Source organism: Nanorana parkeri, unplaced genomic scaffold (genome assembly GCF_000935625.1).
Source record: "Nanorana parkeri isolate BGI_ZX_2015 unplaced genomic scaffold, ASM93562v1 scaffold908, whole genome shotgun sequence".
NCBI lineage: Eukaryota > Metazoa > Chordata > Amphibia > Anura > Dicroglossidae > Nanorana > Nanorana parkeri.
In genome coordinates this window covers 700,141-707,775 of record NW_017307176.1, presented here as the reverse complement: position 1 = coordinate 707,775, position 7,635 = coordinate 700,141, and the positions used below count along the sequence as shown (strand labels likewise).

At 40.0% G+C, this 7,635-nt stretch overlaps 1 protein-coding gene across 1 annotated transcript in view; it reads left to right on the top strand.

The window, feature by feature from the left end:
* Positions 1–7,635, top strand: part of LOC108794877 (cGMP-dependent protein kinase 2-like) — a 70,466-nt gene that overhangs the window by 4,986 nt on the left and 57,845 nt on the right. The gene's annotated exons all lie outside the window — the stretch shown is intronic.

Genomic DNA, 7,635 nt, shown 5'->3' with positions numbered 1-7,635 from the left:
CAGTTGTGGTAAATCTACCACTTTGCCTGTCCAAGGCAAAATGATAAGTTCTTTAATATGACCCCTTCACCCCACTGATATCCTCAACGTGGTTCTTCAATGATCTGTGCATCTGCCAGAGGCCTTGGACACATTTGGTACTTTCAAGTATGGGAGATCAAGTAGCCATCTCCCCTTTTTTCAGCGATGCAGTGCTTGGCACCTGAGCGGTCACTCGCCACATGGAGATGGGGGGAAGGGATATCATCATGCTGTGTACACTCTAAGACTGAAATGAAGGTTACACAGGCCTATCTATTCGGGGCTCCTGCAGAGGGGGAGCAGGAAATGTAAGCATCAGTGGGTGTAGGAGGGGGGGGGATTAGGACTACAAATAGATCAAAGTTTACTTTAAGGGACGGCCTTTTTTACAATATAGTAGTAAAATAGTAGAACACCTGTTTTAGTTTTTTTTTTCACTTTTTCCATCATCCGTCTACATTCTCTAAGCTTCGATTCCGCTAATTAACCAATTTTTCCTGCTGAGCAGGGGGTAAACTTTAATCCTTCATAAATCACATTTCAAAACTGTCCAGAATATATAAAACTTAGACCACAGGGTAATTAAATGCATGAGATGACAACCAAGATGCACCATGATGATGGAAAGTCTGCTACTGATTATAGCCAGTTACCATGGAAACCATGAAATGTATCAGACATTTAAGATAATTAATAAAGGATTCATGTAAAGTAAAAAAAAAAAATAGTTGTAGTTAAGAAAAAGAATTGCTATTGACTGTTTTCATTTTTTAAATAAAAAATACTATTTATTTTCCATTGTGGGGCACAGGAATAAAGAAAATCATAGACGTGTGTGAAAGCAGCAGCTCAACCCATACGTCTAGAATTTTCTATATTCCTAATGAACTCCAAGAAAAAGATTTTATGGTAAGTACAAAACTCCTTTTGGTAGTTGCTATAAAAGATTTTTTTAAAAACAAAGCCATCAAAGAATACCGGCAAGAGAGAAATTTAGAGTCTACCAATTACTGGTCTCCTTCTCTAAAAATGCTAGTTGCATGGTGTTGTCTGGCTTCAATAAACCTGTGTTGCATTTAAAAAGGACAATCATAGCAGCAAATTAAAAAAGATCTAAATTACTTATCTCTATAATTATTCTAGGTCAGTGGCTCAAAAAGTACCAAAGCCCAATTCATTAGCATGACTGCCAATCAACAAGTATTTTGAGAAGGAGAGATTAGCAGTGGCACCCCATGTAATTCTTAGGTAGCGCCCACCTGGATTTTAGGGGCAGGAAGTGCTGACAGTTCACCTCAGGGATGAATCCTTAGCTGGAATGTGGGATGTGTGGAGTGAAATAGGTCGCCAGTCACATTTAGGATTTTGATAATGCTTTATTAGAACCAACAATAAAACAGGTATAGGGCTGCAGTTTTATTAATTATACTGGCCATTACAGTTATCACAGAAAGATGTTTGCACAATTTTATTAATTGCACCAAGGGCTTGTTCACACCGTGTCCTTATCATGTCCAGTCCAGAACAGTTTGTTTCCGGACCAAAAAAGCATCCCAATGTATCCCTATGGTATTTCTGGGCCCTGCTCACATCAGCGCAGTATGTTCCAGACCAGACAAAAAAAAATACTGCTTGTCTCATTTTCTCTGGTCTGGAATGCATTGGAACGCATGGAAATGCATCACAAATGCACTGGACCGCACCTGAATGCCCATTTTAAGCTAAAACATTTTATTTACGCTCGAACGCAGCAGAATCGCGGCAAAGCGCAATGCACCGCGTTCCAGATCTGGTCCGGAAAATTGTGTGAACCTGGCCTCAATGTACTTTGATAGAGTTGATTTTGCACCTTGATCATGTTTTATGAAGACTGCACACAGGCGCACATGCTTACATTTGCATATCATTGTGTGTTTGTTTATATATTTATTTTATTTTATATACAGGAGAATTGTTTTATTTTATTTAGGTAGCTTTTATCTAGACTTCATTTAAATAGAAATGGTGTGTTCAATCAATTATAGTTTTCATGTATCCCTAGTGGATAATACAAAGCAGCTGTAGGCTAGATAGCACACCTGAGCACAGAGTAATGCTTGTTTAATATTGTGCCACGCAATAAAAAACAAAAATGCAATGGAAAGTTTCAGAACCACACAGGATTCTATATTCAGCTTCAGGGCTTGTTCACACCATGTCCAGATCATGTCCAGACCAAAACAGTTTGTTCCTGGACCAAGAAAGCATCCCAATGTATCCCTATAGTATTTCTGGGCTCTGTCCGCAGTCCATTCTGACCAGACAAAAAAATACTGCTGGTCTCATTTTCTCTGGTCTGGAATGCACTGGAACACATTGAAATGCATACAAATACTTAAAACGCATGCAAACACACTGGATCGCACCTGAAAGCCAAAATGCATTGCACCGCGTTCCAGATCTGGTCCGGGAAATGGTGTGAAGCTGGCCTTATATGTGGGCTTTGATGAAGGACCCTCAGTGTGGTTTCATAATGTCATATAGCACTTTTATTTTTATTGCTGCATGATGCAGTAATTACCAGTTACAAAGGAATCAGTCTGCTGGCAATGTGTTTAAAGTGCATATTGATTTAGGGTGCCTTCCGTGCATTGTTCAAGCACCCAACCAAGTAAACAATGCTGACATCATTTCTAAATACACAATTAACCAAAAGTAATCACTGAAACATTAATGCATTATGAGGTGGTGACAACTTGTGATGGGCCGAAAACCCCCGTGTTCGGTTCGAATTCGAACTTTTGAATATGGGAAAAGTTTGAATTCGAACTCAATGCAAGTCTATGGGGGTAGAACTCGGAAAATTAAATGTCCCCATTTTGAAGGCTTATATGCAAGTTATTGCCCATAAAAAGTGTATGGGGATCCGGGTACTGCCCTGGGGGACATGTATCAATGAAGAAAAAACTTTTTAAAAATACCGGTTTTAAAGGAGCAGTGATTTTAACATCACTTAAAGGGTAACAATAAAAATGAAAAATTCCTTTTAAATATTGTGCCCGGGGGTTCCCCTTAAACTGCCTGCCTGGTGCATCTGTACAATGTATAGAACCTGCTGCAGCAAAAAGTGACATTTATAAAGAAAAAAAATGATTTTTTTTTTTTTTAAACCGTGTGGTTCCCCCTCTGAAACAATACTAGACCCTAGAGGTCTTGTAGGAATGTTGGGAGGGACCCCATTAAGAAAATAAGGTGTGGGGTTCCCCCCAAAAGTCATACCAGACCCTTGAGGTTTGGTTGGAATTTGAGGAGGGACCCCATGTAAAAAAAAACAAATAAAGTGTGTGGGGTTCCCCCTTAAAAGTCATACCAGGCCCTTACTTATAAAAGGGTAAAAAAAAAGAAATTGTGTAAAACTGTGATGTTGACTATGGTGAGCAATAGGGTTACATATCTTATTCTATTGGAAAATGAAGGAAGGAATGTGGTTGTCACAGTCAAATTGTATTGTACTTGCATATGTGTTCCATTCTGGGGAAAATATGCCTACAAAGAGAGAGAGAGAGAGAGAGAGAGAGAGAGAAAAGCTCTGTATTAGCACCTTTGCTTTTTTTCTGGCGTGGGGCACTGCAGCTGTCATATGCTGGCTCTAAGACCAAGAGCTGAGTGATCATGTAACTGCTGCCTGCTCAGCTCACGGTCTCTTCTGCTTGTCAGTGACTGCTTCACACAGGGATTCCCCCCTCCCCTCTCTGTCCTTCCAGTGCTCACTGGAGGGCAGAGAGGGGAGGAGATGGGCATGGCTGGATCTGACTCTAGAGAGCCAGCTGTCACTTGCCAGCCGGGGAAGATCCCAACAATATTGTCTGGATTTTTTCTTGCTGCTGTTTGCCTATGCATGTGCATTAGTAAATGTACTAATGTGATCCAAAAGACTGCTTCTCTTCTAATACAATGCTACAAGAAACCTTTTGTGAATTGCACAATCGCCATTATCTGCATTGTACTCTGCTCTCTTAGCTAATAACTCTCCATATACTGAGACATGTAGTATTCCTACAAGGACCCCCCTGGAACTGTAATATGAGCCCATTTATATTCCTGCCAAATGTTGTGCTTCATTTCACATCTAACGCACGTTGTGCTGGAGATTTCTTTCTAGATGTTTTCCACTGGGGAATGGTGTTTAGCATCTCTCACAGTGGAAGACTGTTCTAAGATGTACTCATCAAGGGGCTGACAAATCTTAAGAATCCTCAAGGTGGGCATAAAAAATTAGCATTTAAAAAAGTCACTTTTAACATCCGAATCATTTACAATTGGCCCCCTGAGGATATCATATTTAGTGCAATTCTTTAAAAAAAGAAACAAATGCAGTTTATCTGGCAGCTGTTTCTGAACTGAAGCTCCTGAGAGTCAAATTGCTTTCTTTAGGAGTGCATAGAAAATAGTGTTTACATATATGAGGTATACCAGCACTGCCCACTTGAACTCCTTGAGGTACTTAGAGAAGTTGGGATTTTTCACTGAGAATGATAATCAGATCAAGATTTTACTAATTCTGCTCTTCATTGTGCACCTCCAGGACTAAACATGTTTAAGAAAAAAACTTTGTTAGAGATAATGATCACTTCCTATGCCCTCAAGCACTCATTATGGCTCTGAAGTTAATCCATTAGCTGCAGGGGATGCTCGAGTCACATTGCTTGTTAATATTGTGTTATACTGTGTATAGGCAGCATTGAATGCAATATGACCTTCCAGAGAGTGGACACTGTAGCTACAGAGTGAAGTATTGAGCATCAGTATACAAGTGCTTTGTGAGGGAAACTTTGTTCTTAAAACTCAACTATGTGTGACATGATTCCAGGATGCCCATATCATTGTGTACGCATAAGAAAGGTGTTTGCTATTATTTGATGCACGGTAGACAAACAAAGACTCAATATTTTGGAATAGCACTTTAAACTCTTCATTGAAGGAAGTTCTTATGAAGAGGTTTGAAGGAAGTTCTTATGAAGAGGTTTAATAGAAACAATCTTTGACTGTGGCTGTGGGTTTGCCAATTTAACAGTGCCAGGAAGACTACCAGTTAGAAATGGGTCATATATAATCTTGCCTTGATTTGTATTGTAGCTGTTATATCTTCATTATATTGTGAAGCGCTGTGCAAACTGTTGGTGCTATATAAATCCTGTATAATAATAATAATAATAATATTATATCATTTTTCACTGCTGCTATTCTCTGTGTTCTAATACATTGCATATGGATGACTAGGTCAAAATCCAACACAAGTTATTTTCCCCAATAATTCTTGATAGGGGGTTGATGTATTATGAGGGAAGCTAAAGTTAGCTTAAGGGCTTGGGGGATGATTTTCAGGAGTTAGGTTAATGGTTAAGGTGAGGGTCAGTATAAGATTAAAATTAATCCTTAACATGTAACCTAATCAATAGGTTAAGGCAGGGGTGTCAAACTCAATTTAATCGTGGGCTGCATCAACATAATGGTTGCCCTCAAAGGTATCTGTAAGACTATATAAATGTATCTAATCTTTATCATAATTGCCTCTGCATTCGATTATCACTGGTTTTAGTAATAACTTAATACCTAGATCTGAAAGTCTAGGAAATGGCCTGGTGGGCCGGATTCGGCCCCTGGGCCTTGAGTTTGACACATGTGGGTTAAGGAGATAAGGATAAGTGTTAAAGCTCAATTATGGTATTTATTTTTATTTAAAACCAGAATTAAAGTACAGTTGTAATCTATTCCTATGCAGTTTGCCAGCTTCCCTGGTCCCTGCTGTTCACATGCATTTGCTTAAAATATGAATAGCAATGACCTATACGCTGTTTAGCAAAGCTGCTACAGTTACATAAGCTGAACCTTGCATCATTACCGTTTGTTTTTTTGTGTTACGCGATACATTTTAGGGTACACACTGTACAGGTGAAACTCGAATAATTAGAATATCGTGCAAAAGTTCATTTATTTCACTAATGCAACTTAAAAGGTGAAACTAATATATGAGATAGACTCATTACATGCAAAGCAAGATAGTTCAAGCCGTGATTTGTCATAATTGTGATGATTATGGCTTACAGCTCATGAAAACCCCAAATCCACAATCTCAGAAAATTAGAATATTACATGCAATCAATAAAACAAGGATTGTACATAGAACAATATCGGACCTCTGAAAAGTATAAGCATGCATATGTACTCGGTACTTGGTTTGGGCCCCTTTTGCAGCAATTACTGCCTCAATGCGGCGTGGCATGGAAGCTATCAGCCTGTGGCACTGCTGAGGTGTTATGGAAGACCAGGATGCTTCAATAGCGGCCTTCAGCTCTTCTGCATTGTTCGGTCTCATGTCTCTCATCTTTCTCTTGGCAATGCCCCGTAGATTCTCTATGGGGTTCAGGTCAGGCGAGTTTGCTGGCCAATCAAGCACAGTAATCCCACGGTCATTGAACCAGGTTTTGGTGCTTTTGGCAGTGTGGGCAGGTGCCAAGTCCTGCTGGAAAATGAAGTCAGCATCCCCATAGAGCTTGTCTGTGGAAGGAAGCATGAAGTGCTCGAAAATCTCCTGGTAGACGGCAGCGTTGACCTTGGACCTAATGAAGCACAGTGGACCAACAAAAGCAGATGACATGGCTCCCCAAATCAACACAGACTGTGGAAACTTCACACTGGACTTCAAGCATCTTGCAGTGTGTGCCTCTCCATTCTTCCTCCATACTCTGGGTCCTTGGTTTCCAAATGAGATGCAAAATTTGCTCTCATCAGAAAAGAGGACTTTGGACCACTGAGCAACAGACCAGGTCTGTTTTTCTTTAGCCCAGGTAAGACGCTTCTGACGTTGTTTGTTGTTCAGGAGTGGCTTGACAAGAGGAATACGACATTTGAAGCCCATGTCCAGGATCCGTCTGTGTGTGGTGGCTCTTGATGCACTGACTCCAGCCTCAGTCCACTCCTTGTGAAAGTCCCCAACACTTTTGAATGGCCTTTTCCTGACAATCCTCTCCAGGCTGCGGTCATCCCTGCTGCTTGTGCACCTTTTTCTTCCACACTTTTCCCTTCCACATAACTTTCTATTAATGTGCTTTGATACAGCACTTTGGGAACATCCAACTTCTTTTGCAATTACCTTTTGAGGCTTTCCCTCCTTATGGAGGGTGTCAATGATGGTTTTCTGCACAACTGTCAGGTCAGCAGTCTTTCCCATGATTGTGATTCCTACTGAACCAGACTGAGAGACCATTTAAAGGCTCAGGAACCCTTTGCAGGTGTTATGGCTTAATTAGCTGATTAGAGTGGGACACTTTGAGCCTAGAATATTGCACCTTTTCACAATATTCTAATTTTCTGAGATTGTGGATTTGGGGTTTTCATGAGCTGTAAGCCATAATCATCACAATTATGACAAATCACGGCTTGAACTATCTTGCTTTGCATGTAATGAGTCTATCTCATATATTAGTTTCACCTTTTAAGTTGCATTAGTGAAATAAATGAACTTTTGCACGATATTCTAATTATTCGAGTTCCACCTGTATATGTCTATAAGCAGTTTGCTGTGATTTACCACACCACCAAGATACAAGGACAATAACAAAAATACATTATTTC